Source organism: Rhinoderma darwinii, chromosome 10, assembly GCF_050947455.1.
Source record: "Rhinoderma darwinii isolate aRhiDar2 chromosome 10, aRhiDar2.hap1, whole genome shotgun sequence".
In the NCBI taxonomy this organism is placed as follows: domain Eukaryota; kingdom Metazoa; phylum Chordata; class Amphibia; order Anura; family Rhinodermatidae; genus Rhinoderma; species Rhinoderma darwinii.
This window is the reverse complement of record NC_134696.1, coordinates 49,862,677-49,889,923: the sequence shown is the minus strand read 5'-3', so window position 1 is coordinate 49,889,923 and position 27,247 is coordinate 49,862,677. Positions and strand designations below refer to the sequence as shown.

General features: G+C 43.2%; 1 protein-coding gene across 1 annotated transcript in view; it reads right to left on the bottom strand.

The window, feature by feature from the left end:
• Positions 1 to 27,247, bottom strand: part of LOC142661447 (uncharacterized) — an 89,247-nt gene that overhangs the window by 22,931 nt on the left and 39,069 nt on the right. The gene's annotated exons all lie outside the window — the stretch shown is intronic.

Sequence of the window (27,247 nt, the reverse complement as noted above, 5' to 3'; positions counted from 1 at the left end):
AATGTCACGTTTATCACGTCCGAGTTTCCCCACGCGGTATGAATCTGGCCTAAGACAAAATATTTTGATGCTACTGAAGTTTACTAACATGACACATATTAAAGGGGTTCTCCCACTAAGAACATTTATCCCCTATCCACAGAATTGGTGATAAATGTATGATCACTGGAAGCCCACTACTAGAGCCCTCACTGATCACTAGAATGGGGTCCCTGTTCCTCCTCACTGCACAATTGCATTCACTGTTTATGGGACCGACGAAGATAGCCGAGTACAGAGTTCAGCTGTTTCCGTCGGCCCCATAGACATTGAATGGGATGGCAGGGCAGTGCTCCATTCAAAATTCTAGTGATCGGTGGGGGTAGTAGATGTGGGGACACAGGGATCAAATATTTATCACCAAATCTTTAGTGTGAAAACCCCTTTAACCCCTTAAGGACACAGCCTGTTTTGGCCTTGTGGACACAGCCGATTTTTGCAAATCTGACGTGTTACTTTATGTGGTAATAACTCCAGAATGCCTTTGCCTATCCAAGCGATTCTGAGATTGTTTTCTCATGACATGTTGTACTTTATGACACTGAATTGGTTGTTAAATTCAATATAAATTTGTAAAAGACACCAAAATTTAGAGAAAATTTGCAAAAATCTGCATTTTTCTAAATTTTAATGTATCTGCTTGTAAAACAGATAGTAATACCACACAAAATATTTACTAGTTAACATTTCCCATAAGTCTACTTTATGTTTGCATCGTTTTTTGAACATCCTTTTATTTTTCTAGGACGTTACAAGGCTTAGAACTTTAGCACCAATTTCTCGCATTTTCAAGAAAATTTGAAAAGGCTATTGTTTCAGGGACCAGTTTAGTTCTGAAGTGGCTTTGAGGGCCTTATATATTAGAAAGTCCCCATGAATCACCCAATTTTAAAAACTGCACCCCTCAAAGTATTCAAAACAGCATTCAGAAATTATTTTAACCCTTTAGGCGTTTCACAGGAAATAAAGCAAAGTAGAGGTGACATTTACAAATTTAATTTTTTTTTACGAAATTCATTTTGAATAAAAACATTTCTGTAACACAGAAGGTTTTACGAGAGGAACGCAACTCAATACTTATTGGCCATATTCTGTAGTTTTTCTAAATATCCCACATGAGGCCCTAGTGCGGTAATGGACTGAATCACCGGCCTCAAAAGCAAAGGAGCACCTAGTGGATTTTGTGGCCTCTATTTTATTAGAATATATTTTAGGCATCATGTCAGGTTTGAAGAGGTCTTGTGGTGCCAAAACAGTGTAAACCCCCCAAAAGTGACCCCATTTTGGAAACTACACCCCTCAAGGAATTTTTCAAGAGGCATAGTTAGTATTTTGAGCCCACAGGTTTTTTGCTAAATTTATTGGAACTAGTCTGTGAAAATGAAAATCGACTTTTTTTCTGAGAAAACATACGATGTTTTAGTTTTTACAAAGAATAAAGGAGAAAAAGAACCCCAACATTTGTAAAGCAATGTCTCCCGATTACGGCAATACCCCATATGTGGTAATAAACTGCTGTTTGGACCCACGGCAGGGCTCAGAAGGGAACGAGGGCCATTTGGATTTTGGAGCTCAGATTTTGCTGGAATCGTTTTCGGTGCCATGTCGTCTTGCAAAAAACTGGAGGGACCGTAGCAGTGGAAACTCCATAAAAGTGACCCCATTTTGGAAACTACACCCCTCAAGGAATTTTTCTAGGGGTATAGTGAGCATTTTGACCCTACACGGTTTTTGCAGAATTTATGGGAATTATCCAGTGAAATTGAAAATTTAAATTTTTTCTAATAAAATGTAGTTTTAGCTCAGATTTTTTCATTTTTACAATAGATAAAGGAGAAAAAACACCCCAATATTTGTAAATCAAACTCTTCTGAGAACAGCAATACCCCATATGTGGTAATAAACTGCTGTTTCGACACACGGCGGGGGTTAGAATGGACGGAGCACCATTTGACTTTTGGAGCTCAAGTTTTGCTGGAATGGTTTGCGGCCCCATGTCACATTTGCAAAGCCACTGAGGGGCCAAAATAGTGCAAACCGGGCAAAAGTGACTCCATTTGGGAAACTACACCCCTCGTGGAATTTATCTAGCGGTATGAGCATTTTGACCCCACAGTTTTTTTGCTGAATTATTAGAATTATGCAGTGAAAATGAAAATCTACATTCTTTCCACTAAAATGTTGCATTTTTTTCATTTTCACAAGGAATAAAGGAGAAAAAGCGCCCCAACAATTGTAAAGCAATTTCTCCCGAGTACAGCAATACCCCATATGTGGTCATTAACTGCTGCTTGGATACACCGCAGGGCTCAGAATGGCAGGAGTGCTACTTGGCATGTAGATTTTGGTTGATTGTTTTTTGGGCGCCATGTCACATTTGCAGAGCCCCTGAGGTACCCGTACAGTAGAAACCCCTGATAAATGACTCCATTTTGGTAACTATACCCCTTAGGGTAATCATCTAGGGGTCTACTGAGCATTTTGATCCCACAGGTGTTTCATAGATAGTATTAGAATGAGGCAGTGAAAATTAAAAATTATTTTTTTTCCCAAAAATATGTAGTTTTGCACTTAATTTTTTTTCCACAAGGGGTAATGGGAGAAAAAAACAACACATCATTTGTTACCCAATTTCTCTCGAGTACGGCAATACCCCATGTGTGGCCCTAAACTGCTGTTTGGGCAAATGGCAGAGATCAAAATGGAAGGAGCGCCATTTGACTTTTGAAGTGCAGATTTTGCTGGACTGGTGTACGGGCGCCACGTCACATTTGCAGAGCTCCATAGGGAGCCAGAGTAGAGTGTAAAACCCTGAGAAGTGACCCCAATTTGTAAAATACACCCCTCAAGGCATTTATCATTTGCCTGGATATATGACATGTCTTAGGAGTGGAAGGCGCACGTGAGGCCTATTTTGGTGATTTTCGCAGCATTAGCCCACAATGGCAGGGCTCTGGGATCAAATAGTAAAACAAACCCCCAAGAAGTGACCCCCATTTTGGAAACTGCACCCCTGAAGGCATTTTATTAAGGGGTTTAGTGAGCATTTTGACCACACAGGTTTTTTTTTTCTATTAGAAATGAATGCTCAGTGGATGGTGCAAAGTGAAAATTGCAAATTTCCACAGGTATTTTAGTGCACAATATGTTGTACCCAGTTTGTGCCACTGAAGACAAATACCTCAAACTGTTAAGCGTGTTCTCCCGGGTATGGCGATGCCATATATGTGGACGTAAACTGCTGTTTGGGCACGCTGCAGGGCTCAGAAGGGAGGGAGCGCCATTTTGCTTTTGGAGCGCAGATTTTGCTTAGTAATAGTTTTGTTTGGGGTTTTGCTGGTAATTCAGTTTATAATGTGGGGGCATATGTAAGCTGTGCGGAGTATATCAGGGCATAATAAGAGGGTATAATAATGGGGTAAATAAATCATATTTCATAGATCTGTGGCCAGTGTCGCGCTGATAAATGGTGCCAGATGTTATCCACTTTTGGATACTCTGCACATTTTGCGTTGCTATATTCTGAGAGCCAGAACTTCTTTATTTTTTCTCCACCGGAGCTGGGTGAGGGCTTATTTGTTGAGGGACAATCTGTAGATTTTATTAGTACCATTTTGTGGTACATGCGATTTTTTGATCACTTTGTATTTTATTTTTTGGCAAGCAAGGTGACCAAAAATAAGCAATTCTGATGTTTTTTATTATTTTTTTTTACGGCGTTCACCATATGCTATGAATGACAATTTTACTTTATTCTGCGGGTCAGTATGATTACAGCGATACCATATGTATATAGTTTTTCTTATGCTTTGCAGCGTCTGCACGATAAAATCACTTTTGTTTCAAATTATTTTTGTGTCACCATATTCTGAGAGCCATAACTTTTTTATTTTTCCGTCAAAAAAGCTGCAGGAGGGCTTGTTTTTTGCAGGACGGGCTGCAGTTTTTAATGGTATAATTTTGGGGTACATGCAACTTTTAGATCACTTTTTTTATTCTGTTTTGCGAGGGGTAGTGACTAACAAACAGCGATTCTGGAATCGTTTTTTATTTCATTTTTTTACGGTGTTCACCGTGCGGGCAAAATAGCGTGATATTTTTATAGTTTGAGTAGTTACGGATGCGGGGATTCCACATATGTGTACTTTTTTTTTTAATGTTTTTTTGTTTTTCCTATAATAAAATACTTATTATAGGAAAAAAGGCTGTTATAGTATTTTTTTTTTCTTTATCAAAGATTTTTATTTTGAAAATATACAAAACATAACAGCATACACATGGTTTCATAAATTTGCAAAATTCACACGCAGTGCAATATAACCACTTCAATATCGCATAAAATACACAAAGACATAGAAACAACAGTAGGAGGTAACCTCCTAATCATTAAGCAAAAACTAAATAAGAATGCAATGAGAATGACAATACCATAAGTGCAGCAAAGATAGTGCATTATTTAGGGAAGCCAGTCCCCACAGTTGAATAAAAATTATCACATATAAGTGCACATTATACGTCAGACTAACACAGACACAAGACAACAAGGGGAAACACATACAGACCTAGCACGCAAAAGGTAGGCTTATATAGGTGTTCAAAAGAGGCCATCCAGCCAGAGAGGTAGATCATTACCACCCCGGAATCCAGACCACACTGCCCAAGTGCGGACAAAGAGCTCAGCTTTACACTGATCAGCAGACATCAACTCCTCCATCCTCATAATTCCGTTCACCTCCGTCACCCATTCCTTCAAGGAAGGTACAGTGCTGGACTTCCAATGACAAGGAATCACTGTTCTTGCTGCGGTCAAAAAATGCCGAAAGACACTCTTTTTGAGGTGTGGGAGTGATCCAGGAACCATGGAAAGTAAGCCAATGGAGGCCGAAGTCTGAACCTCAGTATGAAAAAGTTTGTTACCAAGATCCAAAATTTTTCCCCAAAAGAGACGAAGCTTGGGACAATCCCACCAAATGTGCAGCATGGTTCCAGGAGCCTCCCCACACCTCCAGCACTCATCAGATACATCAGGGAATATCCTATGCAGCAAAGAAGGCAGCGGTACCATCTGGTCAGAATCTTATAATTTTTTTCCTGGGCGAAGCACGAGGTCGGTAGCTTATGCGCCAGGAAGAAAGATGTGCCCCACTCCTCAGCAGAGTGTCGAGTCCCCAATTCCTCATCCCATGCGGTAGTGAATGTCAGCTGAGAGTAATCGTATTTGGGTAGAAGGATCCCGTGTAAATAGGACAACAAATGAGAGGGGGCAGTAGTCAACAACAAATAGTGCTCCAAAGGAGTCTTATCCTGCAGCAATACAAGACGGTCACCCATGGAAGAAAGATAGGAGCGCAACTGAAAATAGGACCACCAAACCGGACGTCCCCCCGGGCAGGCCTCAGAGACAACAGACTGTGACAAGATTGTACCCTCAGGTGTAAGAGTCTTAGCCAAGAAACCACCGTCCTGTCTCTCCCAACAGAGGAATGTGTCCACACCCACCGCCGGAGGGAAGGAAGGATCATCAAAAAGAGGAGTTAGAGGACCTGGACGGTGAACAATGTCGATCGTAGCAATGGTCCGCTCCCAGACTACAAGAAACTGACGTGTGAGGGAAGGCAGAGAAGATGAAGGTCGCTGAAGAGCAGACAACGAAGGCAGAGACGACAGTGCTAGGGGAGACATAGCCTTCTCAATGCGCACCCATTGCTTACCCGCACCTGAGCGGAACCAGTCTACCAATCGCATGAGGACCGCAGCTTGGTGGTAGCGTTTAAAATCCGGCAATCCTGCCCCCCCCTCCACTTTCGGCCGACTAAGGACAGCAAAACGCACACGAGGCTTAGAGGAGCCCCAAACAAATTTAGTTATGGCCCTATGCAATGTTTGGAAGAAGCTCGTTGGAATTATGATAGGGACGGTTTGGAATATGTATAGGAATTTGGGCAGAATGTCCATTTCAACCGCATTAATGCGCCCAAACCACGATATGCGGTTCCCACCATATGACATTAAAACCTTCAAGGTGCGCTGCAGAATGGGTGTGTAATTCAAAGCGAACATATCCGACTGTTGTGTGGGAATATGCACCCCCAGATATTTTAGAGATTTAGATTGCCATTTGAACGGGAAAACACGAGCGAAATGGGAGGCTAGAGCAGTATCGAGAAATATATTCAATGCCTCCGATTTAGAATAGTTGACTTTAAAATTACTCAAATGACCAAATCGCTCAAATTCCCCGGTCAAAGATGGCAAGGAAACCATGGGAGTCGTAATGTACACAAGGAGATCATCGGCATACAATGCTAGTTTGTGATGTTTCGCGCCAATACAGACGCCATTAACATTAGGGTTGTTCCACAGTGCCACGGCCAGGTGTTCCATGACCAAAACATAGAGTAAAGGTGAGAGTGGGCACCCCTGTCTCGTGCCATTAGTAATAGACAAAGAGTCAGATAACAAACCATTAACTCGAACCCGGGCCGTAGGCCCATGATATAATGCCATAATCCTATCCACCATAGTGGCGCCAAGGCCAACCTGTGTCAGGACACTGCGGAGAAACACCCAATGTACCCTGTCAAAAGCTTTTTCAGCATCGACCGAGAGTAAACACATCGGTATCTTATGGGATTGGCAGTATGATGTTAAAAGGAGGGTCTTGTTAGTGTTGTCCCGCGCTTCCCTACCACGCACAAACCCCACCTGGTCATCTGTGACCAGATCGTGTAAGAAAGGCGAGAGTCGAGAGGCCAGCAACTTCGCAAAAATCTTAACGTCTACATTTATCAATGATATTGGTCGGAAATTTGCGCACGACGTCGGATCCTTGCCCGGTTTTGGTAAAAGGGTAATATGAGCCTCAAGGGACTGAGGTGCAAAGGGACACGAGGAAGTCACAGAATTAAAAACTTTCGTCAAGAACGGAGCCAATTGATCCTTAAATGTCTTGTAGAATTTATTATTAAACCCATCGGGTCCCAGACTTTTGCCCAAGGGGGAGTCTCCAATAGCGCGCTCCACTTCCGTTTCCAAAAAATCTTCCTCAAGTCCCAAGGCCTCCCCGCCCCCCAATGACGGCAACGCAGTGTCGTGCACATACCGGTCTATTTTATCCCGCAATGCATCCGCCTGCATATCCTGAAAATGGCCTTTAAGATTATATAATGCCGAGTAATACTGTCTGAAGCAATCAGTGATGCCCACCGGATCATGAACCTCACCGCCCGAGGGAGAAGTAATTTTAGGGATATACGACGCCTGGGTGCGAGGATGTAGTATCCGTGCCAGAGACCTGCCACATTTGTCTGCAAATTCGTACGAATGTTTTCACATCCGGTCCCTGAATCGAGCGTGTGACTGGTCTATCAGAGAACGCAAGGATTCTCTCGCTGTAGTAAGTTCCGCAAATATCTGTGAGGAAAGCACACGCTTATGACGGGATTCAAGGTCCCGTATCTGAGCAAGGAGACGCGCAATGGCTACCCCTTTTTCCTGCTTCAAACGAGCCCCATGTTGGATCAGGACTCCCCTTACTACACACTTTAGCTCCTCCCACTGTAATGGTAATGGGGTGGTGTCATGTGTATGTACCTAAAAAAAAAACAGTTAGCGAGTCCTTAAGGGCTGACACACACACTGAGTCACGCAATAAATTATCGTTGTTTCCAAGATTGGAAATTGGGTACCGAACTAGGAAACGTGAGTGTCAGAAATACAGGGGCATGATCCAACCAAACCATAGGGCCCACCTCAGAGGTAGGCCAGGTAAGCAAATGGTGGCTAATAAGAAAGGCGTCCAGCCTACTGTACATATTGTGTAGCGGGGAGAAGTAAGTATATTCTCTTACCTGAGGATGCAGAATCCTCCACACGTCAATCAATTGCATGGAATGCATCACAGTTTTCAAGGTTCCCAAGTGGGACTTTGGAACCGCAGACCTGCCCGAGGAGGTGTCAAGCCTGGAATCGAACGTCAGGTTAAAATCACCGCCCACAATCAAAACTCCCTCCATGAACTCCTCCAATTTTCGCAAGTACCTGCAGCACACTCGCGCCTGATCCTGATTGGGGAGGTACACATTAGCCAAGGTGAACAGCTTATTCCGAATGGACAGTTTAAGAAACACATACCGACCACCCGGGTCAACCAGGACGTCTACCAGTTTATGAGAGAGTGACTTGTGAATACATATACTAGCGCCCTTGGATTCCGGGTTGGCACTGTGGAACCAGACTGGAGAATAACGATTTGTAAACTGTGGAGTGTGGCCCACCTGAAAATGAGTCTCCTGTAAAAACAGGATATTTACACGCTATTTGTGCATGTTGTACAATATCTGCGAGCGTTTTTCCGGGACATTAAGCCCTCTAGCATTAAAGGTACAGACTTTCAAATGTGCCATCTCCAACACACGTAGATCTAGCAAGTCAAGAAATGTGCTACCACAATGAAGAGAAGGACAAGACAGACAAGGAAGGGAGACACGACAACAAGGACAAACAAGCGGGTGAAACAAGCACCCACTCCTTGATCTAATCAAGGAGAAACAATCCAATATACACCGGATATAACCAGTGAGACCCTAAGAGGAGAAGTGTCAGGACAAGGTCTAGCCAACCCAGCAATTTTTATATAGCAAATAACGATATAACAGAAAAGAAAGGAAAACCAAGGCACTTAGTGTGATACCCAAAAATAATTAAATAAGAATATACATTGTTAGTAGGGCCCTAAAGAAACCCCAGCAGAGAACACCCCTGAATACATTCATTGTCAGCATAAATGTACACACAGGTTAGCAATAAAGAAAAATAATAAAAATAAACATTCACAATTGTGGCGTATTAACAGCAATCAACCGACAACATTAGCCACCAGGTCTCCAACAGCAATCACCTAAAACATAATGCAGACCCACACAGCAATGACCACATGAAACTCCGAATATAATTGCCTCAGCTGATGAACACAATAACCATTGTAATTAGGCTCCGACAGCAGGCTGCAATTAGGAGACATTAAAAGGGCATCACATCAGCTCCGCAGGACGACCATCATGACGCCTCATAGGAGAAGCAGGAGAACGACCTCGCCTGCGTGATCGTGGACGCGGCGGCGGGATGGGAACATAAGGCCAATCAGGGAGAGAGACTCTAGGCAAACGGAGAGCAGCGCAGAAATCCGGAATATCCCCCGGGTCACAAACATTTAGCAGTGCCCCGTCCCTGCGAACCTGCAACTGAAAGGGGTGACCCCAGGAATAGGAGATCTCATGTTCTCTCAAGACATCCAGCAAAGGACGTAGCACTCGGCGCTTGTCCAGAGTCATCCTGGACAAATCAGACAGCAGCTTGATCTTGACTCCCTGTAATAAAACCTCGCCTTTATCCAGTGCCTTCCTCATAATCTGCTCCTTAAGAGAAAAAAAATGGACACGGCATAGCACATCTCTAGGCCTATCAGGATCTGGGTAACGCAGGCCTAGAGTCCTGTGAGTTCTATCCAGCTCCAGAGGATCAGCAGCAGGGCGCCCGAGTAATGAATTAAACAGAGACTGTAGAGCAGGAATGAGTTGACCCGGAGAGATATCCTCAGGGATGCCCCGAAGCCGAATATTATTACGGCGATTCCGATTCTCATGATCCTCAGCAAGGTTAAATAATGCGTGAATCTGATGAGAGTGTTGATCCAATCGGTCGGCATGAGAAACTTGTTGCTGTGTAATACCGGAAACATCGCTTTCCATCCGCTGTACTTGATCGGACAATTGAGATAAATTGGTAGTAAGAGATTGTATCTCTGATTTATACGTCGTCTCCAGACGGTTTACATAACGTTCCATGTCCTGTTTAGTGGGCAATGCTGATAACTGTCGTCTCAGGCCCTGTAAATCATCCCCTAGGACAGCAGAACCACCTATATGAGAGGAGGGATGAACAGCCATATCTCTGGGAGAGGTAGAAGGCGACATTGCAGGCCCCAGCACATGAGGGGAGGATAAGGGAGAAACCCGGCCGCCATGACAGGCACCACGTGGCGAGCAGTCCCGCGCAGGCAGCGCCATCTCAGCCCCAGAAGAGCACGACTCAATCCCATCCAGCAGGGAGGGAAACTGCCCCTGAGAGCCCGATATCGAGGGGAAGGTACTAGCGGTACCTGATGCAGCAGCGCCGGCCGCAGATGATAGCCCCTCTGGAAGCGAAGTCCCGGAGCCATCTCGCCTCCCCTCCAGCGGCGCCATCTTAGATGATGTTCCAGCTGCAGCGTCGGTCAGAAATCTCTGGATGGAGCCGGCTGAAGACATCTGCTGTGTACAGTAAGGAGTCCCCGTGGAGGCCTTGGATTTCCTGACCATCAGGGTGATAAAATGATGCTTATTAATGTGCTTATGATCGGGTTAGGGAAGTGCAGGAACGGAGCTCTCAAGCAGCACGTCTGGTCAGCGCCATGTCCAAGCCACGCCCCCCTCGTTATAGTATATTTTAACATGAAACTTATATTTTTTTTTACTTTTTTACAACATTTTTATTAACTTGTTTTAACTTTTTTTTTTGTCCCACTAGGGGACTTGAAGGCATGAAGCCCTGATCGCTATTCTAATACACTGCACTACCTACATAGTGCAGTGTATTAGAGCTGTCGGCTATTCACTGATAGCAAGCCTATTAGGCTTCCGTACTAGGAAGCGATTGTTAGTCTACGGTTGCTAACCGCCGGTGCCGATGATTGTCATTAGCAACCATAGGGTGCGATCTAAGGGGTTAATCGGCCGGATAGGAGCCTTGCTCCGGTCCTGGCCGTTAGAGCACGATGTCAGCTGTGACAAACAGCTGACGCCGACGCCCGTGGCAACCATCATGGTTGCAGACAGGCTAGAAGACACTTCGATGCAGCGATCGCGTTGATCGATGCATCTAAGGAGTTAATCGGCCGGATCAGAGCCTAGCTCCGGTCCTGGCCATTACAGCGGGGTGTCGGACAGCGGATAACCGGCGGTGATAGCGCCATCACATACACCTTCTCAGGGAGCTGTGATCGGGGAATCTGCTGTGACTGACCAATCACAGCAATCGCCGGCCGGGGACCGCTGTGATTGGTCCCCTGCCGTCTTACTGTGCCGATCTGGGTGACTGCACATGTATGGGGAGGTGAAAGGTTCTCTTTAAATGCTGCGGTCGCTATTGACTGCGGCATTTAAGGGGTAAAACAGCTGGGATGGGAGGTTTCTCCAATCCCAGCCGTTGCAGTGGGAGCCGTGCTCCTATTATAAAGTATGGGAACACGGTCCGTAAAATAAAAAATGAGACATGTCCTATTTTTTTACGGAAGCTTTCTACGGCCCGGACACCTTCCCGTAAATATACGGGAAGTCCATTGGCCATAGAAATGAATGGTTCCATATTTCATGTACATGGGGCCTAAAAGAGGAGAGCACAATGGAAAGAAAACTGGAAAGGGGGAGAACATTTGCTGTGAATTGGGAATACAAATTTAGAGGTTATAATAAAGAAAGTTGCTGTTAGATCGCATCCCTGAGTGCCTGCATTTCATGAGGACAACTGGTGACGAGAAGATTGAGAGTTCTGCTGCAGTGACTAATGACTGACATTCTGTATGTATCAAATGGTAAGATATATGATGTAGATGTACCCATATATGAGGACATTACTCAGGAAGCCGCATTCACTAGTTTTACAAACTGCAGCACAATTACCTGCTGCACTACATTGCTAAGCAGGACTAAGATGGCAGATCGGGACATGGCCTGATCACGGAACAGAGTGGATGCACTACAGAGGAGCTCCACAACACCTACCACTAATCTATGGCAATCCTCCATTCCAGGATGCCCTGGGCACATCCAACTCTTTAGCTGGTGCTGCAGAGCAATTCAAGCCCATTATTGTGCTGTTTTGGAGACTTTTTTAAGTTGTGGCCTACAGCTGTGCCCTTTTAACCATAATGATGGTTCCCCCCACAGGGAATTCCCCAAAAAAAACATTTTGGGACACCAAAATCAAAGAAAAACCAAGTAGAAATTGACAAATATCCCAGACAGAAACTTGCTTCACTCCAAGTGGGGAGGGCTAAAATGTTACCAAGAGAGGAGGCAGAAAATGACCGTGCAGACGACACAGATGATGGGACCACAGGAACCTGCTTAGACTCAGCTGTGGAGACCGCAACTCCACCAACATCTTGCGCCCTTTTCTAAAAAAAATGCTTACACAATAACTAATTCCAGTACTCAAGGAATTGGTCTATATCAAAGCGGACATTAAGCTTGTAGGCCACAGATTTGAAGCCTTAGAACGCTCAGTCTACTATTGTCCAGCATAGCGAGTCGCACCAACAAAATCTCAACAAAACGTACTTAATGATGAAGGACCAAGAGAATAGTAGCAGGAGACACAATATAAGAACGCGAAGGGTCCCTGAAAGTGCCACCGCTAAAGTGCTCCCTTCTGTTGCCAAGCACATTTTTGTTTCTTTAAACCAAACATTTCGAGAAGCAGGTGTCGCAGTATTTCACTATGGAAATTTCAAGCACATAGACTATGCTCCCGGTAGAATCTCTAATAGCAATCTGCGATTTTAGGGGCACAATTTGTTCACACAAATCAAGATCACATTTTGGATGTCTGCACAAGGACTCCTACCCCCCTGTTTCAATCAAAACTTAGTGTCTCAGACTGCACCTATCGTTTTGTTTTATTTGTGATTTATTGTAGTCTGACCTGCTACCATGATCGTGCTGCATCTGAGAAAGTGGTCTATTAGGCCTCATGCACACGTCAGTAAATTCTGCACGGACGGGCCATGGACTGTCACCTGCATTTGCGGGCCATGCTCACATTATAAAATACGGTCCGTAAATGCAAAAAATAGGACATGTCCTATATTTTGAGGTCATTTCTACAGCCGTAAATATACGGGAAGGTGTCCATGGCCCATAGAAATTAATGGATCAATATTTTTACGGATCCGTAATTGCGGATAAAAATTACGATCATGTGCATGAGGCCTAATTCAGTAATTTTGACTGTGCTATTTTTGTTTCTTGTAGACTGTTTTAGATCACTTCCCCTCATATTTAGTGCTTGCAGTTACAAGTCTCCCAAAACAACTTGGAACTGGAGACTAAATAACAGAACCAGGGAAATTTTAGAGACCTAGAGGGTATGCTATTAGAGTTTTTCACCTTTAACAACACTCCTAACATTTCTAAACCCACATTATGGAAGTCCCATAAAACCTTTGTTAGGGTATGTGCACACACACTAATTACGTCCGTAATTGACGGACGTATTTCGGCCGGAAGTACCGGACCGAACACAGTGCAGGGAGCCGGGCTCCTAGTATCGTACTTATGTACGATGCTAGGAGTCCCTGCCTCGCTGCAGGACAACTGTCCCGTACTGTAATCGTGTTTTCAGAACGGGACAGTAGTTCCACGGAGAGGCAGGGACTCCTAGCATCGTACATATGTATGATGCTAGGAGCCCGGCTCCCTGCACTGAGTTCGGTCCACTACTTGCGGCCGAAATACGTCCGTCAATTACGGACGTAATTAGTGTGTGTGCACATACCCTTAGGGGTGAGCTCATAGCATTGGGCTCTAGAATTAAAAAACAGACAAAAAAAACCCACTGAACTGTACTTGCACAGATCTCCACACATGTTCATAAAAGCTCAACATTTGATTCACAACACCCAGAATTTACAATCTCTACAGATTCCTAAATATAATTTCTACACACACGGCGATAAGGGACCAAAACTGAAGACAAACTTAATTAGAAAACCAAAAAATAAATACTTTATAAACCAACTTAGATCCGCCTCAGCTCACACGCTTCCATCACACAACTAATTGCCAAGGAATTCTAGAAATATTATTCCAATCTCTGTAATCTTTCAACATTTGATCCAATCTACGCTCCACTGAGTCAAGAATGCCCTTTACAAATAATTTCTTTGTTCGCTCAAATTGTTGACTACTGAAAACGATGCCCATACTTCCTTACTTGCCCTTTCTCCCTATTGGAGATCAAGCAGGTTCTGAATTAAACCCCTAATAGGAAAAGTCCGGTTCCAGATGGACTCCCCATTATTTACTTTAAAAAGTTCAACTACACACTCCTTCCGCACTTTCTGTATCTTTGCACTTATCTCCTAAATGTTTCTATGCTAGACAAGCTAGCTCTTGCAGCTCATATTACAGTGCTACCTAAAGAGGACAAAGACCCAGAGAGTTGCAGTAGTTACACCTTATATTGTTGCTTAAACCAGATTTTAAATGGTGGGCGAAACTACTGGCCCATTGACTTAACACACTTATTTCATCTCTAATTGGTCCTGAACAGTCTTGTTCTTTTTGCCCAATAGGGAAGGGAAACATAATACAGCCAGAGTTATGCGTGCTGTTTATTTTGCAAAAAAAAAAAAAGATCCCCCTAGTCCTTTTCAGCATCTGTGCCAAGAAAGCACTGGATCGGGTTAACTTGTTTTATATTAGAAAAGGTTCTGTAAAATATTGGTCTATTTCAGGGGTCTTAAACTCGAGCGGGTAAATGGGCCGCATATGGAAAAAAATTAAAGTTGACGGGCCGCATTACTTTCAAATTTGATACAATACTAAATTATTGTTACCCAATTAGTTATTTGAACTGCTAGAATAATACTACATTACTATAATAATACTACATTACTATAACAATACTACATTGCTATAATAATACTACATTACTATAAAACTACATTACTATAACAATACTACACTACAATAATAATACTACATTACTGTAACAATACTACATTACAATAATAATACTATACTACATTACTATAACACTACTACATTACTATAATAATACTACATTACTATAACATTATTATAATAATACTACACTGCTTTAATAATACTACATAACTATAACAATACTACATTACTATAACATTATTATAATAATACTACACTGCTTTAATAATACTACATAACTATAACAATACTACATTACTATAACATTATTATAATAATACTACACTGCTTTAATAATACTACATAACTATAACAATACTACATTACTATAACACTACGACATTACTATAATAATACTACATTACTATAACAATACTACATTACTATAATAATACTACATTACTATAATAATAATACATTACTATAACAATACTACATTACTATAACATTACTACATTACTATAATAATACTACATTACTATAACATGACTATAATAATACTACATTGCTATAATAATACTACATTACTATAACAATACTACATTACTATAACACTACTACATTACTATAATAACACTACATTACTATAACAATACTACATTACTATAACACTACTACATTACTATAATAATACTACATTACTATAACAATACTACATTACTATAACATTACTATAATAATACTACATTGCTATAATAATACTACATTACTATAACAATACTACATTACTATAACACTACTACATTACTATAATAATACTACATTACTATAACAATACTACATTACTATAACACTACTACATTACTATAATAATACTACATTACTATAATAATACTACATTACTATAACATTACTATAATAATACTACATTGCTATAATAATACTACATTACTATAACAATACTACATTACTATAACACTACTACATTACTATAATAACACTACATTACTATAATAATACTACATTACTATAACATTACTATAATAATACTACATTGCTATAATAATACTACATTACTATAACAATACTACATTACTATAACACTACTACATTACTATAATAATACTACATTACTATAACAATACTACATTACTATAATAATACTACATTACTATAACAATACTACATTGCTATAATAATACTACATTACTATAAAACTACATTACTATAACAATACTACACTACAATAATAATACTACATTACTGTAACAATACTACATTACAATAATAATACTATACTACATTACTATAACACTACTACATTACTATAATAATACTACATTACTATAACATTATTATAATAATACTACACTGCTTTAATAATACTACATAACTATAACAATACTACATTACTATAACATTATTATAATAATACTACACTGCTTTAATAATACTACATAACTATAACAATACTACATTACTATAACACTACTACATTACTATAATAACACTACATTACTATAATAATACTACATTACTATAACATTACTATAATAATACTACATTGCTATAATAATACTACATTACTATAACAATACTACATTACTATAACACTACTACATTACTATAATAATACTACATTACTATAACAATACTACATTACTATAACATTACTATAATAATACTACATTGCTATAATAATACTACATTACTATAACAATACTACATTACTATAACACTACTACATTACTATAATAATACTACATTACTATAACAATACTACATTACTATAACACTACTACATTACTATAATAATACTACATTACTATAATAACACTACATTACTATAACATTACTATAATAATACTACATTGCTATAATAATACTACATTACTATAACAATACTACATTACTATAACACTACTACATTACTATAATAACACTACATTACTATAATAATACTACATTACTATAACAATACTACATTACTATAACACTACTACATTACTATAATAACAATACATTACTATAATATTACTACATTACTATAACAATACTACATTACTATAACATTACTATAATAATACTACAGTGCTATAATAATACCACATAACTATAACAATACTATATTACTTTAACAATACTACATTACTATAATAATAGCGCTAGGTTTAAACTTAATGGAAATTTGTGAGTTTACTCCACGTGCTTATTTTAACAATCCAGTTTTCCACTTTAAGTGTCGCTAAATGCAGTCTGGCCGCTCAGTTGGCAGTGTTTGCCATCTGTAAATACTGCCACAGTGCCCTGTGTTGATACTGCCACACCCCCCTGTAGATAATGCCACAGTGCCCTCTGTAGACAGTGCCACACCCCCTAGATAATGCCACAGAGCCCTCAGTAGATAATGCCACAGTGCCCTCAGTAGATAATGCCACAGTGCCCTCTGTAGATAATGCCACACACCCCTAGATAATACCACAGTCCCCTCTGAAGATAATGCCACAGTGCCCACTGTAGATAATGCCACACACACACACACACACACACACACACACACACCCTTGTAGACAGTGCCACAGACCCTATATATAGTGCCACACACCCCTATAGATAGTGCCACAAACACCACCTATAGATAGTGTCTCACACACACACACACACACACACACACACACACACACACACACACACACACACACACACACCACTATAGATAGTGCCACACACACCCCATATATAGTGCCACACACCCACCCCTATAGATAGTGGCGCACACACACACACACACACACGCACACACACACACACACACACACACACACACACACACACACACACACACACTCTATAGACTATATCACACATACCCCTATAGATAGTGCCACTCATTCCCCCTATAGATAGTGACACACATACCCCCCCTATAGATAGCTCCATTGGGCTTCCCTGTAGGAGTGGGATTCCAAGCCAGAGCATTGTCGATGCTCTGGCTGGGGATTTTTCACCTGGAGAAGCCCCTGACGTCACTGTCCATATATGGACAGTGATGTCAGGGGCTCCTCCGTGACTGGAATCCCAAGCCAGAGCGTTGCTGATGTTCTGGTCGGGGAATCCTCTCCTGTAGAAGCCCCTGACATCGCTGTCTGGATTTGGACATTGATGTCAGAGGCTACCTCTAGGAGCGGAATCTCCAACCAGAGCATCGGCAACGCTCTGGCCAGGGATTCCACATTACGGTCCAGGAGGAGCCCCTGACGACACTGTCCATATATGGACAGTGACGTCAGGGGCTCCTCCAGGAGAGGAATCCCCGACCAGAGCGTCGGCAATGCTCTGTCCGGGTATTCCACTCCTAGAGGCAGTCCCAATGGAGCTATGTACAGGGAGTGGGTGTAGCGCTGTCAACAGGGTAGGGTGTGTGGGGCGCTATCTACAGTGGAGGTGGCACTATCTACAGGGGAATATGTGGGATGCTATGTACAAGGGGAGGACACTTTCTACAGATGATAGCCTCGGGCCGCATGTTTTAGACCCCTGATCTATTTCCTAATTCCTATTTTTATACAATACATATTTTCTCTTTACTCCACACCCTCATTTAAAATACGAGTGAAAGGCACCTTGTCATAAACATTCGACATTAGAAATGGCTTTCATATTAGTCATGGATACATTAATCAAAAAAATCAGACAGGACCCTGATATACATGGCTTTAAAGTTGGGAATTTTATCCATAAAACTGCAGCTTTTAGTGATGATTTATTGCTATTACTCACAAAGCTGAGTAAATCTCTCCTGAAAGTGTTGCAAAACTTCGAATGCTTTGGTCTAATCGCCAATTCTAAAATAAACTATGGTAAAACTGAAGCTCTAAATATTACAGTACCTATACACCAGCTGGGGGAACTCAAACAGAAATCCCCCTCTATAAAATATCTAGTGGTCTAATTACCATCTAACCCTGACAACACCTATAATTTAAATTTTACCCCTCTACTTGCTAAGATAAAAATTACTCTTAAAAACTTTAACGTCCCATATATTTCTCAGCAGAAAAAATCTCTTCACCACATACACTACCGTTCAAAAGTTTAGGGTCACTTAGAAATTTCCTTATTTTTGCAAAAAAAGCACAGTTTTTTTCAATGAAGATAACATTAAATGAATCAGAAATACACTCTATACATTGTTAATGTGCTAAATGACTATTCTAGCTGCAAACGTCTGTTTTTTAATGCAATATCTACATAGGTGTATATCCAAAAAACAGAGAAAGAAGCAGCACTCAAAGAAACTCTGGTTTATTCATCCAGCATCCACTGCAACGTTTCCCCTCCTCTATGAAGACTTTTTCAAGTCAGGTGTGTTAATACATACACGTGTATATATAGGGGGCAAAGCCCAGACAATCAGTGTTACAAATCAGTACATGATTAATAAAAAATATAAAAATACATAAATATTATAAATATAAAGTGACAAGTGAAACAAAATTCAGATAGTGAACATGAATTATGACATGATGCAATAATACAAACAGTTGATGCAACATGGCTAACATATAAAAATTTATCTTTATGATTGATTAAACCAACACAGTGTAATTGATTAAAAATTAGATCATCTGGCACTCACCGATCTATGAAAGGGAAAAATATAATCATAAGACTCATATGTAACGCACATAATCCTCAAAAGTCATCGAAACCGTCGTTAAACACAACATAGTGGGCATGCCCGCAGGGAGCGCATAGATTGGATAAACTAAACGTCAGATCAAATATCGTCAAGGCAACATGGAGCAGCAGAACCTCAGGTATGTCTCGCGAGATTCAACTATAGAAACGTCATCCTTTGTTTGGTATTCAAAACCACCATCTTTAAAGAGGGAATATCGCAATCCCAGCCAGGTAAATCCATAGTTTAACCATAACCTATTCTTGTTATATAAAAGAGGATAATCATCTCAAAAGGAGAATTTATAAGATCCAACATGTCACTCCAACAAGAGGGAAAACGGTCCGTTCGCATTTACGCAAACAACATCATTTAGGCAATTTTCGTTCAGGCACTTACAAGGTATTCAACATCCCGGTACAGATTACATCTCTCATTATCCATAAGAGAGTAACCTGTCTCCAGTCACCACATAGACCTCCAGCGGATATATCATCCCCAAGAGATTTTATAGTGGGTACTAGCCAAGAGGCGAATAAACCTAATTGACTCTATCAGAGCGTGTCATATTCTAATGACTATTCTTATTGAAAGTTTATTAGTGCCATCACTGCTGCCAATCGAGACGCCACCGACCTCATAGTGGATACACATATATGATCAAAATTAGTAAAATTCAAAATATAGAAAAAATTGACAAATTAATACAAGGGTATTATTCATACTCATGGGGTACCGCTGCACCACATGACCAATAGAAAATTCAAAAAATTGCATTCATTATATAATTTTATCAACATAAATGTGATCTAGAAGAACAGCAGTCACATATGAGTCCAACGATTCCTTCTTCCGATCGTGTGATTCCAATAACAATTATGAGGTAGTCCTTAAAAAAGAAGAAAAAAGGAGAATGTCACTATACAGTCACCTCGGAATATATAATCAAGATTTAACACACATATTATATTCCAAATACCATCCAAACATGTGTCAACAGAATTTATTGGAAGAAACATAGGCCAAAAGAGCAAATCCAGATGTATCAATATATATAAAAAATTCATTTGGACAACGGAGGTATATTATTAAGTGAGCCTAGCATTAACCTTATCTATATACATTGAGCGGATAATCCACATTCAGACCATAAGGATGTAAGGAATTAAGTTTTGTAATTCACGTTGTTTTAAAATCAGTTCCCTGTTACCTCCCCGTTTTAATGGGGAAACCCTATCGATGATGGTAAATTTAAGTTGCTGTACTGTGTGTCCAGTTTCAGCAAAATGTCTTGCTACGGGCAATTCCACCTTTTTGGTCCTTATACTAGATTTATGATTGTTCAATTTTAAACGACATTCTGTCGTAGTCTCACCCACATAGATTAACTCACACGGGCACTGTAGTATATATATTACATATTCACTTCTACACGTGTAGAAGGAATTAATGTTGAAGATTTTATGTATCTTGGGGTGAGTGTAGACATCCCCCTTGATCATGAAGGGACAGTTGTCACCAATGGCGGATCATCATATGGGCGTTTCGGGCGGCCGCCCGGGGCCCGAGCCACTCAGGGGGCCCATTGCTGCGCGAACTGCACATAATCATAAAAACTATGCAGCGCACTTGCGCTGCTAACTGTCACTGCAGAGAGAGGGTGCAGGCAGAACAATTCGGGGCGGGCTTAGCCGGGATAGTGAATGTGCTCCGAATTGAAGGCTAAAGGACCTTTGATGACGTCGTGCCCATGTGACCCACGCCCACCAATCAGGTCCGTCTATCACAGTGAAGGAGCAGAATATCTGCAGGGAAGAAGGCCCGCCCACCAGTCAAGTTTTTACACAGAGCTCCCGGCTGGTGAGTGCTTTTCCAAACCCCTATCCCTTCATCACTCACTCCCTCCATCTGTTCATCCCTCCCTTCATTCCTCCATAACTCACTCCCTCCCTTCATCACTGCTGTGTGTGATGCTATATACAGGGGGCTGTGTGTGTGACGCTATATACAGGGGGATGTGTGTGACGCTATATACAGGGGGATGTATGTGACGCTATATACAGGGGGATGTGTGTGACGCTATATACAAGGGGCTGTGTGTGTGATGCTATATACAGGGGGCTGTGTGTGACGCTATATACAGGGGGATGTGTGTGTGTGACGCTATATACAGGGGGATGTGTGTGTGTGTAACGCTATATACAGGGGCTGTGTGTGTGTGTAACGCTATATACAGGGGCTGTGTGTGTGTGTGTAACGCTATATACAGGGGGAGTGTGTGTGTGTGTGTGTAATGCTATATACAGGGGGATGTGTGTGTGACGCTATATACAGGGGGGCTGTGTGTGTGACGCTATCTAAAGGGGGGGCTGTGTGTGTGACGCTATATACAGGGGGGCTGTGTGTGTGACGCTATCTACAGGGGGATGTGTGTGTAACGCTATCTACAGGGGGATGTGTGTGTGACGCTATATATAGGGGGATGTGTGTGTGACGCTGTATACAGGGGGATGTGTGTGTGACGATATATACAGGGGGCTGTGTGTGTAACGCTATCTGCAGGGGGATGTGTGTGTGACGCTATCTACAGGGGGATGTGTGTGTGACGCTATATATAGGGGGATGTGTGTGTGACGCTATATACAGGGGGATGTGTGTGTGACGATATATACAGGGGGCTGTGTGTGTAGCGCTATCTACAGGGGGATGTGTGTGTGACGCTATCTACAGGGGGATGTGTGTGTGACGCTATATACAGGGGGCTGTGTGTGTGACGCTATATACAGGGGGATGTGTGTGTGACGCTATATACAGGGGGATGTGTGTGACGCTATATACAAGGGGCTGTGTGTGTGATGCTATATACAGGGGGCTGTGTGTGACGCTATATACAGGGGGATGTGTGTGTGTGACGCTATATACAGGGGGATGTGTGTGTGTGTAACGCTATATACAGGGGCTGTGTGTGTGTGTAACGCTATATACAGGGGCTGTGTGTGTGTGTGTAACGCTATATACAGGGGGAGTGTGTGTGTGTGTGTGTAATGCTATATACAGGGGGATGTGTGTGTGACGCTATATACAGGGGGGCTGTGTGTGTGACGCTATCTAAAGGGGGGGCTGTGTGTGTGACGCTATATACAGGGGGGCTGTGTGTGTGACGCTATCTACAGGGGGATGTGTGTGTAACGCTATCTACAGGGGGATGTGTGTGTGACGCTATATATAGGGGGATGTGTGTGTGACGCTGTATACAGGGGGATGTGTGTGTGACGATATATACAGGGGGCTGTGTGTGTAACGCTATCTGCAGGGGGATGTGTGTGTGACGCTATCTACAGGGGGATGTGTGTGTGACGCTATATATAGGGGGATGTGTGTGTGACGCTATATACAGGGGGATGTGTGTGTGACGATATATACAGGGGGCTGTGTGTGTAGCGCTATCTACAGGGGGATGTGTGTGTGACGTTATCTACAGGGGGATGTGTGTGTGACGCTATATACAGGGGGCTGTGTGTGTGACGCTATATACAGGGGGCTGTGTGTGTGACGCTATATACAGAGGGCTGTGTGTGTGACGCTATATACAGGGGGCTATGTGTGTGACGCTATAAACAGGGGGCTGTGTGTGTAATGCTATCTGCAGGGGGATGTGTGTGTGACGCTATCTACAGGGGGATGTGTGTGTGACGCTATATACAGGGGGGCTGTGTGTGTGACGCTATATACAGGGGGATGTGTGTGTGATGATATATACAGGGGGCTGTGTGTGTAATGCTATCTGCAGGGGGATGTGTGTGTGACGCTATATACAGGGGGGCTGTGTGTGTGACGCTATATACAGGGGGATGTGTGTGTGATGATATATACAGGGGGCTGTGTGTGTAACGCTATCTGCAGGGGGATGTGTGTGTGACGCTATCTACAGGGGCATGTGTGTGTGTGACGCTATATATAGGGGGATGTGTGTGTGACGCTATATACAGGGGGATGTGTGTGAGACGATATATACAGGGGGCTGTGTGTGTAACGCTATCTGCAGGGGGATGTGTGTGTGACGCTATCTACAGGGGGATGTGTGTGTGACGCTATATACAGGGGGCTGTGTGTGTGACGCTATATACAGGGGGCTGTGTGTGTGACGCTATATACAGAGGGCTGTGTGTGTGACGCTATATACAGGGGGCTATGTGTGTGACGATATATACAGGGGGCTGTGTGTGTAATGCTATCTGCAGGGGGATGTGTGTGTGACGTTATCTACAGGGGGATGTGTGTGTGACGCTATATACAGGGGGGCTGTGTGTGTGATGCTATATACAGGGGGATGTGGGTGTGATGATATATACAGGGGGCTGTGTGTGTAATGCTATGTGCAGGGGGATGTGTGTGTGACGCTATATACAGGGGGGCTGTGTGTGTGACGCTATATACAGGGGGATGTGTGTGTGATGATATATACAGGGGGCTGTGTGTGTAACGCTATCTGCAGGGGGATGTGTGTGTGACGCTATCTACAGGGGGATGTGTGTGTGACGCTATATATAGGGGGATGTGTGTGTGACGCTATCTACAGGGGGATGTGTGTGTGACGCTATATACAGGGGGCTGTGTGTGTGTGACGCTATATACAGGGGGCTGTGTGTGTGACGCTATATACAGAGGGCTGTGTGTGTGACGCTATATACAGGGGGCTATGTGTGTGACGCTATATACAGGGGGCTGTGTGTGTAATGCTATCTGCAGGGGGATGTGTGTGTGACGCTATCTACAGGGGGATGTGTGTGACGCTATATACAGGGGGGCTGTGTGTGTGACGCTATATACAGGGGGATGTGTGTGTGATGATATATACAGGGGGATGTGTGTGTAATGCTATCTGCAGGGGGATGTGTGTGTGACGCTATATACAGGGGGGCTGTGTGTGTGACGCTATATACAGGGGGATGTGTGTGTGATGATATATACAGGGGGCTGTGTGTGTAACGCTATCTGCAGGGGGATGTGTGTGTGACGCTATCTACAGGGGGATGTGTGTGTGACGCTATATGCAGGGGGCTGTGTGTGTGACGCTTTATACAGGGGGCTGTGTGTGTGATGCTATTATACAGGGGGCTGTGTGTGTGACGCTATATACGGGGCTGTGTGTGTAACGCTATATACAGGGGGACGTGTGTGTGACGCTATATACAGGGGGGCTGTGTGCGTGACGCTATCTACAGGGGGGCTGTGTGTGTGACGCTATCTACAGGGGGATGTGTGTGTGACGCTATATACAGGGGGATGTGTGTGTGACGCTATATACAGGGGGATGTGTGTGTGACGATATATACAGGGGGCTGTGTGTGTAACGCTATCTGCAGGGGGATGTGTGTGTGACGCTATCTACAGGGGGATGTGTGTGTGACGCTATATACAGGGGGCTGTGTGTGTGACGCTATATACAGGGGGCTGTGTGTGTGACGCTATCTACAGGGGGCTGTGTGTGTGACGCTATATACAGGGGGCTGTGTGTGTAACGCTATCTGCAGGGGGATGTGTGTGTGACGCTATCTACAGGGGGCAGTGTGTGTAACGCTATCTACAGGGGGATGTGTGTGTGACGCTATATACAGGGGGCTGTGTGTGTGACGCTATATACAGGGGGCTGTGTGTGTGACGCTATATACAGGGGGCTGTGTGTGTGACGCTATCTACAGGGGGCTGTGTGTGTGACGCTATATACAGGGGGCTGTGTGTGTAACGCTATCTGCAGGGGGATGTGTGTGTGACGCTATCTACAGGGGGCAGTGTGTGTAACGCTATCTACAGGGGGATGTGTGTGTGACGCTATATACAGGGGGCTGTGTGTGTGACGCTATATACAGGGGGCTGTGTGTGTGACGCTATCTACAGGGGGATGTGTGTGTGACGCTATATACAGGGGGATGTGTGTGTGACGCTATCTGCAGGGGGATGTGTGTGACGCTATATACAGGGGGCTGTGTGTGTGACGCTATATACAGGGGGCTGTGTGTGTGACGCTATCTACAGGGGGATGTGTGTGACGCTATCTACAGGGGGATGTGTGTGTGAAGCTATCTGCAGGGGGATGTGTGTGTGACGCTATCTACAGGGGGATGTGTGTGTGACGCTATCTACAGGGGGATGTGTGTGTGACGCTATCTGCAGGGGGATGTGTGTGTGACGCTATCTGCAGGGGGATGTGTGTGTGACGCTATCTACAGGGGGCTGTGTGTGTGACGCTATATACAGGGGGCTGTGTGTGTAACGCTATCTGCAGGGGGATGTGTGTGTGACGCTATCTACAGGGGGCAGTGTGTGTAACGCTATCTACAGGGGGATGTGTGTGTGACGCTATATACAGGGGGCTGTGTGTGTGACGCTATATACAGGGGGCTGTGTGTGTGACGCTATCTACAGGGGGATGTGTGTGTGACGCTATATACAGGGGGATGTGTGTGTGACGCTATCTGCAGGGGGATGTGTGTGACGCTATATACAGGGGGCTGTGTGTGTGACGCTATATACAGGGGGCTGTGTGTGTGACGCTATCTACAGGGGGATGTGTGTGACGCTATCTACAGGGGGATGTGTGTGTGACGCTATCTGCAGGGGGATGTGTGTGTGACGCTATCTACAGGGGGATGTGTGTGTGACGCTATCTACAGGGGGATGTGTGTGTGACGCTATCTGCAGGGGGATGTGTGTGTGACGCTATCTGCAGGGGGATGTGTGTGTGGCGCTATCTACAGGGGGCTGTGTGTGTGACGCTATATACAGGGGCCTTTGTGCACGTGGTGCTTTACTATACATTGTTTGACACAATTATATTCAGGGGCTCAGCATATGGTGCTATTATATTTAGGGGCACAGTCTGTGGCACCATGATCATTTTGTTTTCGTTTATAGGTATAGAAATGTTGGAAAAGTGAGCAACAGAAGACATCTAAGTGGCAAATTCTGCAGAAATGGGTCATGGCCGGGAGAAGTCGTCATGAAGTCTGGACCGGATGGAGAAGAAAAGAGGAAAAAGTTACCAGAATCCGAGGAGTCGTCACATGTGAGTCACTAGATTTGTAGAGAATCTGTCACCTCTCCTGACATGTTTATTATAGGAAATCCTTGTGTTTCACTAAAAGTCTTTGTGCAGTCCATGACCTGCCTAAGTAGAGTCGTGTGTTAACGAACCTTCCCTTACCCCATCCTATCCCCCCACCCCCACCTTTAGGAAAGACACGTGACACCGAGGTTGGATGTGAAATGGCCACAGCAGCCGTTTATTAATTTTACAGTTTTATAAAAACAATTTCAATCCGAAACCTTCGGATAACTAGTTAGGAATCCACCAGAGAATTCCTTCTAATAATTCACATGACCCAACATGGGTCAGAAACGTAAATAACAATTTAACGTTAACATTAACCCGAGCAGAGGAAGTCCTTGAAGCCCTTTCAGATATTCCTTTTTTAAGAACACACCGAGTTAGCCATCTGCAAACCACTAATTACCTCCAGCCGTAAACCAGCTCGGAAGCACCGTTCACCTCTGCAGATGGCTCCAACCACTAGAAGTCCACTTCAAGGGGATAACACCCGATGAAGCCCTCAAGTGATATACCGACCACTAGAAGTCCACTTCAAAGGGATAACACCCGATGAAGCCTTCAAGTGATATACCTTCTACCAGAAGACCACTTCAAAGGGATAACACCCGATGAAGTCTTCAACCATGTACCTTTTTTGGGGGACGCATACCCCCGATGCGACCCCCCCACCATTTTGTACTGACTGGCCTCAAGGACTCCCCCCGCCAGCTG